The 13,789-nt window shown below is 38.5% G+C and overlaps 1 protein-coding gene across 4 annotated transcripts in view; it reads left to right on the forward strand.

Moving 5' to 3' along the window:
• Positions 1 to 13,124: 13,124 nt before the first annotated feature.
• Jhy (junctional cadherin complex regulator) overlaps positions 13,125 to 13,789 on the forward strand; it is a 77,929-nt gene continuing 77,264 nt past the window's right edge. For all 4 annotated transcript variants that reach the window (XM_071616787.1, XM_027930441.2, XM_027930442.2 and 1 more), the window contains exon 1: positions 13,125 to 13,213. The gene's annotated coding sequence lies outside the window, so the exon portion shown is untranslated. The remainder of the gene's footprint in view (positions 13,214 to 13,789) is intronic.

The following is a 13,789-nucleotide window of genomic DNA, read 5'->3' on the forward strand; positions in this document are numbered from 1 at the left end:
GGCAATACTTTTATTTTATTTATTTATTTTTATGTGGTGCTGAGGATCAAAACCAGGGCCTCACATGTGCTAGGCAAGTGCTTTACTGCTGAGCCACAACTGTAGCCCCCTTAAAAAATGTATCTCAACTGATTCTAGGGAGAACTAACTTTGGGAGGACATCTGTATTGATATTTAAAAAGAGAAAATAACTCTGCCCAGGAGTTATTTTTAATTAACTATTAAAGGTCACGATTTTTAATTAAGCCAGGAAACCTCTGTAGGGGAAAAAAAAAAAAAAAAAACCTTTATAGAACAAAAAAGTTGCCATGTTAGGAAAGCAATCGTCCCTTTAGAAGACAATTGGAATTCTGTGACTTGTGATTTGAGGAAGAGAAGAAAGCCTCAGTTATCCAGCTCAACATAAAATGAGTTTTTAAACATGCTATTTATTTACTCTTTTTCTTTCCCAGATTTTCTTACTCCCAATTGTGGCCAGTTGGATTTGTTCATGGAAAAACTTCTTGTAGCCTCAGTTTTCTCATCTGTAAAATGGAGATGACAACCCTTGCCACACAAGATTAGTATGAGTGTTAAATGAGATGATATAATGCAGACCAGTATTAAGTATATAATAAGTGTGTAACAAATGGAGTATTTTCCTCCACCTAAGATTCGTTGTTTTCTCCTGGACTAGTCTAAAACAGTAGTCTCCAGACTGCTAACTTTATTTCCTGAGAAAATCCTGATTATTGAATTGACTGAATTTTAACTTCAAAACTACTAGGGTATGTAGAATCTGCTACTAAGGATTTTACAGGAAGACTTGATGGGACTGAAGCCTTTTAAAACTTTATCGTAGCATTTCATAATGATCTCAGTAACAGCTACAGGAACATGTTTCAATAATGATACCAGAAAATTTAAAAATTGTATATGATAAAGGTGACTTCTTAAATCTGTGGGAAAAGATCAACTGTTATTTATTGACAGTGGCCAGTGTCATGGCCAGTGCAAGTCCCCAAAGGGTATACACAGATCGGTTCTGGGCCCGTTAGCACAGAAGTCCCAGAAAAGTCTTTAAAAGGTAAACGTGGATCTAATGTTCTTGTTGTAAGACAGAAATAAAATCCAAAACATGTAAGATTTAAAATGAAACTATAGAAATAAAACAAGAAAACAAGTCAATAGCTTTGTATCCTGGAAGAGAGATCAACTTCCCTAATAACGACTCAAAATCTAGTAGCAAAAGGGGAGAAATGATTCATAAATTTGACTACGTAAAAATAAATGCCTTCTCATAGAAAAAAAATAATAATAATAAATAATCATTTCACAACATGTTTTGTGAAATTGATAGGAAAACAAGCACTCTTGTGTTTGTATTGTTGTTAGGAATATAAAATAGTAGAATTTCTTTGAAGAATTTGTCAACATCCAGCAAAACTACCTCAGCACTTACCTTTTGACCTTACCATTCCACTTTTAGAATCTCTCCCAAAGGTGACTCATAGAACTGTAATTTGACATATGCATAGGGCTATCCATTCCATCATCATCTGCAACAACTCAAGCATCTATCACTAGGGTCCTGACTGGCCACATTATGAAGTATTATACATCCATGAAAAGGAATGATGAGGAAGTTAATTTTATGTCTATGGAGTGGTTGCAGGATATGTTACTGGATGAAAAAACATCAAGTATGAACTAGATTTCCTTTACTCCGAGAAATTTACATATTGGGATATACTTTTATAAACAGTACACTAAGCTAAAGGTTATCAAAAATCATGACCCATATAAACTGAGAAAGAACTGTATGGAGGGGATGAGAATGGAAATTTGATTTCTCTAAATATGCCTGGCTTTATAGTTCTAAATTTACAACTATGTAAATCATTTACAAAATAATTACATAAAAATAAATCAAAATTTAAAATTATTTTTTAAAACCCTGAAATGCAAGGAAGAATTAGTTAAAGTTACTTTTAAAAAGACATCTGACTGCGTATACCAGTGTTATGGTTTAGATATTAATTGCCTCCAAAATCTCATGTGGAGACAATGCAAAAAAATTTTAGAGGTGAATGGATTGGGTTATGAGAGTTTTAACCCATTCAGTGAGTCAATCCCTGGGATTAACTGAATAGTGACTGAGGAAGGTAGGGTCTGGCTGGAGAAGGTGGTCCTTACGGGTACGCCTTTGAGGAATATATTTTGTGTCTGGTAGGCAGAATCTCTCTGCTTTCTTATCATCATGTGAGCTACTTCCCTCTGCCATACTATTCTGCCATGATGTCCTGTCTCACCTCAAGCCCCAAGGAATAGGGCCAGCTGTCCATGAACTGGGTCTCTGAAACTGTGAGCCCCCAAATTAACTTTTCCTCCTCTAAAATTGTTCTTGTAAAGTCTTTTAGTCACAGCAGGGAAGAAGCTGACTAAAACAACCAGTAAGGTATATCCTAATGAGAAAAAGAAAAAAATCCTAAACTGTTTTCAGCAGTGATAACGTAGTCACAATATTAGCATAGAAGCCGAGCATAGTGGCACACACCTGTAATCCCAGAGACTCGGGAGGCTGAGGCAGAAGGATGGAGAGTTCAAAGCCAGCTTCAGCAACTTAGTGAGGCCCTAAGCAACACAGTGAGACCCTGTCTCTAAAAAAAATACAAAAAAAGGGGGTGGGCTAGGAATGTGGCTCAATAGTTGAGTGCCCCTGAGCTCAAATCCCTGGTACCACCGCACCAAAAAAAAAAAAAAAAATCTGAATTGAAAACAAAAACATGCACTCAAAATCTATTTTTCCCTTAAAAAAAGGAACAAAAAATTATTTTCTAGCTTTTTTCTACTGAAAAGTCCTCGAGACAATAACCACTCCTATAGCACTAAGCTATAGGTATAGTTATTTGTTATATATGACTAATTCCAGATTTGGGCAAGAAATGCACCAGATGAGCTCAGAACATTTTATAACAGAAACTAGGGAAGCTATCGAAGATTCTTCTGGGGCCTCTGTGTTAAAGGGCCCTGAAGCTAATCTATGTGTACTTCCACTGGCTTCAGGTAGGACAACTGGAGCATAAAAAAGAACAAAGACATATTAAATAAATTAAAACTCATGATTCATAGTAGCACAAATTCACCAATCACCTGGAATGTGTTAAATATATTAAAGCTCATGAATTCATATAATATTTTTAAATGCATTGATAACCTTTAAAGATTGCTCAGACATCAACTCTTTAAAATGAAATTTGAAATGTCTCACTAAAGTAACTGTAATAAAACTGCCTATGAGCACATGAGAAGATACTCAGCGTCACTTGTTGTTTGTTTTAGTTTGGATAAGTTATAGGCTTGGTCACCAGCCTCAGGTGTACTGGGCAGTACTGGAACTTTTAGGAAATATAGAGGAAGGAAGTTAGGTCATCAGGGGTGTACCCTTGAGGAGCTATTCAGCCCTCCACACACACACACACCACACACACACTCCTCCCTCCCCGTGTCTCTCTCTCTCTCTCTCTCTCTCTCTCCTCTTTCCCCCCACCCCCCTCATCCTGGTTGCCTTGAGGAGAATGGGCTTCCTCTACCATGCATCACTGCCAAGATGTACTGTGCTACCTCAGGCCCCAAACTACAGGGTCAAGTAACCACAGACTGTAACGCCGGACACTCTGAATCAAAGTGAACCTTTTCTCCTTAATATCTCAGGTATTTGTTACAGCAAGGGAAGCCTGATTAACACACTTGTCATAAGGGATGCAGGTCAAAACCACAATGAGGTACCAGTTCACACTGACAAGGATAACTATCATTTTAAAAGACAGATAATGAGTTTTGGAATGAATATGGAGAAATGGGAACCTTCATACACTGCTAGTGGGAATGTGAAATGGTTCAACCACTTTGGAAATAGTCTGGCAGGTCTTCAAAAAGTTAATATAGAGTTATTATGTGCTCAGCAAATCCACTCCTAGTTATATATTCATGAGAAATAAAAACATACCTCCATCAAAAAAAATTATACATGAGAATTCATAGTAGCATTCTTGCATAATAGTCAAAAGGTGAAAATCCAAATGCCCATCAACTTATGTATGGGTAAATAAAATGTGGTGAATGTATAGTGAAATACTATTTGGCAATAAAACAGAATGGAGTGCTAACACATGCTACAACATAGATAAAGTTTGAAAATGTTATGTTAAGATAGAGAATACACATGTAGTCAGGTACAGGGGTGCAACTGGGGAAGACTGAGGCCAGAGGATCACAAGTTCAAAGCCAGCCTCAGCAACTTGGGGAAGGCCCTAAGCAATTTAGCAAGACTCTGTCTTTAAATAAAATATAAAAAAGGACTGGGGCTGTGTCTTAGTGATTAAGTGCCCCTGGGTTCATTTTCTGATACCAACAGAGACAAAGAGAGAATACCATACACACACAACTTATATTGTATAATTTAATTTGCAAGAAATGTCCAGAATAGGCAAACCCATAAAAGCACATCGTGCTTTCCAAGTGCTGAGGGGAAGTGGGCAACGAGGAGAGGCTGCTAATAGGTGCAAGTGTCCTCAGGGAAGGGAATCTGAAATTAGTAGTGATGGTTGCCCAGCTCTGTGAAGCTACTAGAACTGCTGAACTGTGCACTTTAAAAGGGTGAATTGTGTGCCATGAGAATTACACCTCAGTAAAGCTGTGATTTTTTTAAAAATTCATTTTGTAGAATTTATTTGGATCCTGACTCAAGCTAACCAAATATAACAAGACATGTGGGAGATGATCTGAAGTCTGAACACTGAGTAGGAAATAACATGAAGGAATTATTTGTTTTAGAAATGATAATGGCATTGTGGTTCTTTAAAAATGAGCTCTTGGATACACATCCTAAGTACTTAAATATTAAACCGCATGAAAACCGGGATTTGCTTTGAGATAATTTGGCGGGGTGCACCACGTTATGTATAGAACAGCACTGGCTGCATGTTGCTCTTTGTTGAAGCTGGGGGAGGGGAACATGCTCATTCATTATACTTTTCTCTCTACTCAAATTTGTTTTTTAAATTTCTGTAATGAAAATGTTTTAAAGTTGCTTTTAAGGAAGAAAACAAAGAACAGTTTAAAAGGCTGGCATTGATCATTTGTTAATTTGTATTCATGAGAGCTATCCTTCTAGGTCATTACTTCCCTACAACTTGTAATTCCAGCTAAGCCACAGGCCTCTGCCCTCCTCTGGGTTATTCTTGGCTCATCTTTGGAAAAGGATATCATATTTCTATGATTTGAGTTGCATCGTCTGTATCAACATATGACACCTTTGGTCCTTCAGAATTCTCGGGGCTGAGCCATTTGAGATTTGACATGTTTTAGTATTTTGAATTAAAAAAAAACTCATAAACTGTGTTACATGATTTTTACCTGTCTAGTCAGGCAACCTATGATTTACTCTACATAGGTTTTAAAACAATTAATCATAATGAAAATTAATCTCTTTGCTGTATTACTGTGATTCTCACCCAGGACATGCAAGTAGAAGGTTGCTTGTTCCTTACACAAAATGATCCCAGGTTGTTGTATTTGTTTGAAGATCTCTTCTTTTTTGTGATATTTCTGTTTCTTTACTTGCTGGTATTGCCCCTTTTCTCTGCTTTCAGAGGGCCCTATCCAAACCTACCCTCTTTCCTTCCTTCCTTCCTTCCTTCCTTCCTTCCTTCCTTCCTTCCTTCCTTCCTTCCATCCTTCCATCTTTCCTACCTTCCTTTCCCCCCCCTTTTTCTCTTTCCCTTCCTTCCTTTCTCTTTCTTCATTTTTCTTTATTTTAGTGCTAAGTGCCCAACCCATTTCTAAATGACTGTGAATTAACACATGAGCAAAGGAACCAGGCAATGTAACTTGTGTAATTAAATATATAAAGACTACACGTCTTGGCTTCCCAGGACATTTTCAGTGTATAGTTGTATTTCTTTCTTTTTTTTTAATAATCAAGGAAATTTATTTTCAACAGCTGTATCATTTCCCCACAAAGGAAGGCTAACCATTTAGTCTAACAGAAGCAATGAAATCTAGTCAGATGCAATTAAAAAGTGTATAGTTATATTTCTGATATGATCAATTAATGGTACTCTTTTTGAAATTGTTGAATGTATTCTGGATTTTAATAATAGTTATGTGTCCCCCAAAAAAGTAACTATCCCAATTAAAGGGCATGAGGAGCCACAACAATCAGTCTGCTAAAAGGCCTGGTGAGCTGCTTTTACCTATCTTCTACTCAAAGGCTAAGTGTAAGGATATTGTGGCTTTTCCTTAACATTTATTGATCACTATTAAGTATGTACACTATGCTACTCCTTGTTTTCAGGGACTTGTAATATAGTTAAGAACATGAGAGAAGCACACAGGAAATTTCTCTTTTTTTGAGTTTTTATTTATTTACTTTTATTCTAATTTGTTATATATGACAGCAGAATGCATTACAATTCATATTACACATATAGAGCACAATTTTTCATATCTCTAGTTGTATACAAAGTATATTCTACCATTTGTGTCTTCACACATGTGCTTAGGGTGATGATGTCCATCTCATCCCACCATCTTTCTTACCCCCTCCTTCCCTTCCCTCCCCTCTGCCCTGTCTAGAGTTCATCTAATCTTCCCATGCTCCCCCTCCCAACCCCACTATGAATCAGCCTCCTTATATCAGAGAAAACATTCAGCATTTGTTTTTTTGGGATTGGCTAACTTCACTTAGATTAGCATTATATTCTCCAACTCTATCCAGTTACCTGCTGAGTAATATTCCATTGTGTATATATACCATTTTCTTTATCCGTTCATCTACTGAAGGGTATCTAGGTTGGTTCCACAGTTTAGCTATTATGAGTTGTGCTGCTATAAACATTGATGTGGCTGTGTCCCTGTAGTATGCTGTTTTTAAGTCCTTTGGGTATAGACCAAGAAGTGGGATAGCTGGGTCAAATGGTGATTCCATTCCCAGTTTTCCAAGGAATCTCCATACTGTTTTCCATATTGGCTGCACCAATTTTCAGTCCCACCAGCAATGTATGAGTGTGCCTTTTCCCCCACATCCTCGCCAACATTCATTGTTGTTTGTATTCTTAATTGCTGCCATTCTGACTGGAGTGAGATGAAATCTTGGAGTAGTTTTGATTTGCATTTCTCTAATTGCTAGAGATGTTGAACATTTTTTCATATTTTTGTTGATTGATTATATATCACCTTCTGAGAAGTGTCTGTTCAGTTCCTTGGCCTATTTATTGATTGGGTTATTTTTTGGTGGGGGGAGGGTAAGATTTTTAAGTTCTTTGTATATCCTAAAGATTAATGTTCTCTCTGATGTGTGTGTGGGAAAAATTTGCTCCCATTCTGTAGGCTCTCTATTCACCTTACTGATAATTTCTTTTGCTGAGAAGAAGCTTTCAATTTTGAATCCATCCCATTTATTGATTCTTAATTTTATTTCTTCTGCTATAGGAATCTTATTAAGGAAGTTGGGGCCTAATCCAACATGATGGAAATTTGAGCCTACTTTTTCTTCTAATAGGCGTAGTGTCTCTGATTTAATTCCTAGGTCCTTGATCCACTTTGAGTTGAGTTTTATGCATGGTGAGAGAGAGGGGTTTAACTTCATTTTGTTTCATATGGATATCCAGTTTTCCCAGCACCATTTGTTGAAGAGGCTATCTTTTCTCCAATGTATATTTTGGGTGCCTTTGTCTAATATAAGATAATTGTAATTATGTGGGTTAGTTTCTATGTCCTCTATTCTGTACCATTGGTCTTTCAGTCTATTTTAGGTGCCAATACCATGCTGTTTTTGTTACTAATGCTCTGTAGTATAGATTAAGTTCTGGTATAGTGATGCCACCTGCTTCACTCTTCTTGCTAAGGATTATTTTAGCTATTCTGGGTCTCTTATTTTTCCAGATGAATTTCATGACTGCTTTTTCTATTTCTATGAAGAATGTCATTGGGATTTTGATTAGAATTGCATTAAATCTGTATAGTGCTTTTGGTAATATGGTCATTTTGATAATATTAATTCCCAGAGATGCAACTTTGGTTCAACATATGGAAATCAATAAATGTAATTCATCACATCAATAGACTTAAAGATAAGAATCATATGATCATCTCAATAGATGTGGAAAAGGCATTTAACAAAATATAGCACCCATACATGTTCAAAACACTAGAAAATCTAAAGATCACAGGAACATATCTCAACATCATAAAAGCTATTGATGCTAAGCTCCAGGCCAACATCATTCTAAGTGGAGAAAAATTGAAAGCATTCTCTCTAAAAACTGGAACAAGACAGAGATGCCCTCTTTCACCACTTCTATTTAACATAGTTCTTGAAACACTGACCAGAGCAATTAGACTGATGAAAGAAATTAAAGGAATGTGGATAGAAAAAGAAGAACTCAAATTAGCACTATTTGCCAACAATATGATTCTATACCTAGAAGACCCAAAAAAATTTACCAGAAAACTTCTAGAACTCGTAAATGAATTCAGCAAAGTAGCAGGATACAAAATCAACACCCATAAATCAAAAGCATGTCTGTATATCACTGGCAAGTCCTGTGAAAGGAAAACTACCCCATTTACAATAGTCTCAAAAAAAATAAAATGAAATACTTGGGAATCAACCTAATGAAAGAGGTGAAAGACCTCTACAATGAAAATTACAGAACACTAAAGAAAGAAATTAAAGAAGACCTTAGAAGATAAAAAGATCTCCCTTGTTCTTGGATAGGCACACAGGTAATTTCAATGCTATTATGTATAAACATGTCTAAGGTAAGAACCAGCACTTGTGTGCCTTCAGACCACAGAGCAAAGGCCATTAGCCTAGCACATGGCATATCGATCTCATATTGCCGACATTCTGGACTGTATAATATTTGTTGTTGCAGGATGCTTAGCAGCATTTCCAGCCTCCACCCACTAGATGCCAGTAGTACTCCCCCAAGTCACAAGAAGAAATGTCTGCAGATATTGTCAAATGTCTCCTGGAGAACAAAAATGCCTTGGGTGAGAATTACCTAGTCCAAGAACCAGGTGGGGTTGGTGAGAGCACATGACAAAGGAGGGAGACTGTCTGAAAATCCTTCCTGGAGGAGATGATGCTGAGCTAACAGACTGAATAGCAGGCCGACCAAGAAGGGAAATGAGTAGAGGACTTGGAGAGCCAGACAGGGAATAGTGATTGAGGTGGTAAAGGAGTCAGTTCAGGTCAGTATTGCTAACCTATGCAATCTGATTGTTTTCTGCCTTGTTTTTGTCATTCTTCTTTGTGTTTTGGTTAGTTCAGGTTCAGGCTGACAGCTGAATTCTGAACAGATAATATATGCAAAAGCACTCTGCAAATCCCAGGAAGTGCTATTCATATGTAAATTAACTATTATTACCATAACATCAACTGGAAACAATGTACTTTATAGCTTTATTTTGCTTGTATGCACTCTATGATCCTCAAGAATTCTGAAGAATAGAGTATTACTGCATTGCTTATTAAACCATTGTCTCTCAGCTTCAAAAACACTCATACATTTCAATAAGGAAGCTAGGGTAATCCCTGCACACCTCATTTCTCCTAGGCCAGACCCCTCTTTTTCACTGGGCCAGTAGAGGGCAGTATAGGGAGAGGTCAAGGCTCAAGGCAGGGAGAAAAGGGATTGCTCCTTCCCTTGCTTCCTGTTCCCCCTTAGTGGCCTTGACAAGGTTTCTTTACCCCAGCATCTCAGTTTGTTTCAGTTGCAGCAATTGATTCCAATTTTCATTATAGTCCCCAATCCAGCTTCATAGGCCTTTTCAAAGGCACCCACCAGCTTAGGATGCATCCTCCTGAGAGGCCTGAACCCAAAAGTGTTAATAATTCCAGGTTCATCCTGTGTTCCTCCAGCCACAGGGGTGGAAGCTGTTTCTGGTGGTTACTACACCAGGCTAGTTGTGTTCCCTTTTTAGCTTTAAATCTTCATACTAAATTATTTCTGTTAAAATACCTAGCATGGATATCTGTCCTCTGATGGACCCTGCTTATTATTCCAGCCTTTACTCATTTCAAATAATAATTAGAACAGCCACACAGAGGAGGGAGGGAGGTAAATCAAGCTCTGGGTTTCCATGTTCTGTGTGTGGACTAGTCTCTGACAGTAGCTGCCAGATTAGTAGACTCCTGAACCATGTAAGAATCACTCATTTTCAGAAAGCCAGAATAAAATATTTTTCTGGATGATGCAGAAAGCACTTGAAGGGTCTGAGAAAACACAGCATCAGTTTCCACTGATCAGTGGATGAGAAGGTGAACAAGGATGAATGACTCAACATTGATTCCATAGAATAATATTCTGGAAGCTGAGGAAGACATCTGTCTCTAAAACTTCTAAACAACAATGAAGGTAGTAAAAATATATCTGCAGTAGCATCCACACTTAGGTGAGGGAGAGCGCTTCTTGATTCTTACTCAGTCTCTTCAGATAAGTGAGATAGGAGAAGTTAAGGAGAAACAGGTTCTGTAGTTGGTAAGGGATTTGACAGATACTGCATAAGTTTTAACTACGCTTTAAAATAGGCTTTCATTCTGGAAGCTTGAAATATGATTACTGAATTTTACTTCAAGAATAATACACACACACACACACACACACACACACATATACTTCTAGGCTTTATCTCTGGATTGCATCCCTTTATTTCTTTCCCTAGTTTTATGTGAATGTAATGCAATGTTAACAAAGGCATTTCTTGTGTGCACATATACACTTATTTAATATATGCACTATCTGAATTAAGTATACCATACTTTAAACTTAATAAATTTAATTTATTATTATTATTACTAGTAGTAGTAGTAGTAGTAGTAGTACTAGTAGTAGTAGTAGTAATGCTGGTGGTGGTGGTGTATATTTTTGCAGTGCTGGGGATTGGACCCAGGGCCTTACACATGGTAGGTAAAGCTCTGCTACTTAGCTACAGCCCAGGAAGTTTAAATATACTTCTAAATGGATAAATTAGGGGAGTATTAGATGGGATATCTGATTTGGAAACCAATATTAGTGGAATATTTTTTGTAATGCATTATTTTTATGTTAAAACAGGTTCACTACATAGCTCGTAACTTGTACATAGTCTTATTCTTTCAATAAACAGTTGTGGAGTGACTATCATGTTCTAGGTGCTGGGGCTTTACAGTATGTACAAAGAGACAAAGTGTCTTCCTCAGGGAGTTTGCATTCTAGTGTGGATTGTGACAGTAAAAACAAAAATATGCCATTTATATGTACACGCAGATAAACTGTATTAGTAAGAGCTTGTGGAGAAAAATAAAGCTGGGAAGGTAAAAAAAAAAAAAACATTCTGGAAACTGCCATGAGAGACAATTTCTTTGGCTTAGGAACTGTTTGCATGTTTGCCATTGCTAGAATGACAATCTATATAACATACAGGGCAAAATAACACCAATACTTTCAGCTACTTCACTTTTATTTCTTCAAAGAACGTTGAGGTCCAACCATCCACTGGTAAGACAAGTTTCATACTGTCAAAAAAGTTTTTAAAAAAATCCAACTCTAATTTAAAAAGAGCAGAATAAAAATGGCTTTTATAATAAAACTTTTTAATTAAAAAAAACTTTTTAAAAATAAAACTGGGTAGTAAGGACATTTTCCAATTCCTTATGCTTTCTATTATTGAGGTGGCAAATGTATTAAAGCATCCTTGCCTCTTTGAAGACTGTTCCTCAAATCTACTTATGATTTTAATGCTATTTTAATAAGAATATAATTCCCTACATTCCTTTTCTTTACTCTCCTTTGAAACCTTTTTTGATATAGTGAAAAATTCTGCACCTATATGAATGTCCATCTTAATGAAGTGTTATAAAATGAACATCTATGTTACCACCATCAAGGTCAGGAAATACAATCTTTTTTAAAAAAAATTTCATTTTTTAGTTGTACACAATGCCTTTATTTTATTTATTTTTACGTGGTGCTGAGGATAGAACCCAGGGCCTCACACTGCTAGGTGACTGCTGTACCACTGAGCCACAACTCCAGCCCAGGAAATACCATCTTTTGAAAGTACCCTTTCCTGTGGTCCTCACCTTACCTGCCACAATCCTAATTTTATGGAAATCCCTACTTGGCTTTTTTCTTCCCATAGTTTTTTCCACTGAGTATGATCTATAAACATAGTACAGTTTGATTTAGCCTGCCTTTAATTTTCTATAAAAATAATCAGAATATATTTTTTCTGAGTTTTAATTATTGCTCAATATTCAATTTTCAAGATACCTCCATGTTGTTACACATTTCAATCTTCGTTCTTCGTTGCTGTATTTCATTCCTTTTCACTACTACATTGTATGCCTGTGTATGGAATATGACAATTCAATGAACCATTCTGTTATTAATGAATGCTTCAATTTTCTTCAGTTTGGATGCATATCCTAAGACACACTTCTTCAGACTAAATGCCTGAAAGTGAAATTGCTGGATCCTAAAGTATACATATCCCAGTTAAGGCCAAACTATTTTCCAAAGCGGTTGTGCCAGTTCATATTTCCCCCAGCAATAAATGGGGGTTCTGTGTCTTATGCCGTCCTTAATTAACACCTGGCACTCAAACTTTTTAACTTATGTCTGTCTGGTGAGTTCTGTCTCCGGTATAATTTTAAATTTGCCTCTTCAGATTATTAATGAATTAAGCACCCTTTCCAATAAACAGCAGGTATTTATTGGTTGTCTCTTTCTCTTTCTCTCTTCCTCTTCCTCTTCCTCTTCTTCTTCTTCTTCTTCTTTTCTTTAAATATCCATTGCAGTCACTGACTCCTTCATTAATGGGGGTACTTTTCTTCCCGTTTGGTCGGAGTTCTTCGGGTGTCCCCACAGTTTCATTTGCAACACAGCCTCCTTTCCTTTGCCCTGCAGTATGGGAAGGTCAGGGTGGCGGGACCGCAGCTCCGCAGCCCGCAGCCCAGGTCAAGGCCGTTTGCAGCCGCCCCCGCCCGGGGCAGGGCGGCAGCTGCGTTCGGGAGCGCGCGGCGCGGGCGGGCTGTGTTGGCCGCGGTCTCCAGGCAGCGCGGCGGGCGGGGGCCCGGAGCCCCGCGGGAGCCGCCGGCGGCGGCGCTGAGGATGCGGGGCGCCGAGGTCCCGGCCACCGAGGAGTGCCTGGCCGGCGACGGGCGGCTGCCTCCTGGAGCGAGGTGGGCGGCGCGCCGGGGAGGGGAGTGACAGGCTGGTGGGGGAGGGCTGCAGGAAGGCACCCGAGCGACCTGGGTGCGGGCGGGGGAACCCAGGCCGGCGCGAGGAGCATCGGGGCCTGGGGACTAGGAGCCAAAGGCCAGGGGGTCACTACACGGAGAGGCTCCCCGCAGCCTGTCCTCGGCCAGTGGAGGCCGGCCAGGGCACCTGACCTTCAAACGCCCCTGTGGCGTTTTTGGTCGTGTTCCCCAGAAACAGACAAAGGGAGAAAACCCAAACTTCCCTTCTGGGCTGCTTCCAGGCCTGCCCCAGACTGGGGCAACTTTTTCTTTGTCATTCATCTGTAGAAGGAAATTAATGTGTCCCAGAACTAGTGGACTACACCCAGGCCGTGAAGGAACCCTTGGACAGCTGGCATTTCTTAGTCCCCCTATTTCTGGTTTACTTAGAGGAATTTTGACTGGCCAGTCAGCCTCTCTTGGTCAGAAATTTTAGTGGCACAACGTTTTTCACTTCGTGGTATTAGAGAGCCACATTCAATTAAATGTCAAACGCCCACTTATTGATTTGTTCAAGTT

This window comes from Marmota flaviventris, chromosome 9, assembly GCF_047511675.1.
Source record: "Marmota flaviventris isolate mMarFla1 chromosome 9, mMarFla1.hap1, whole genome shotgun sequence".
NCBI lineage: Eukaryota > Metazoa > Chordata > Mammalia > Rodentia > Sciuridae > Marmota > Marmota flaviventris.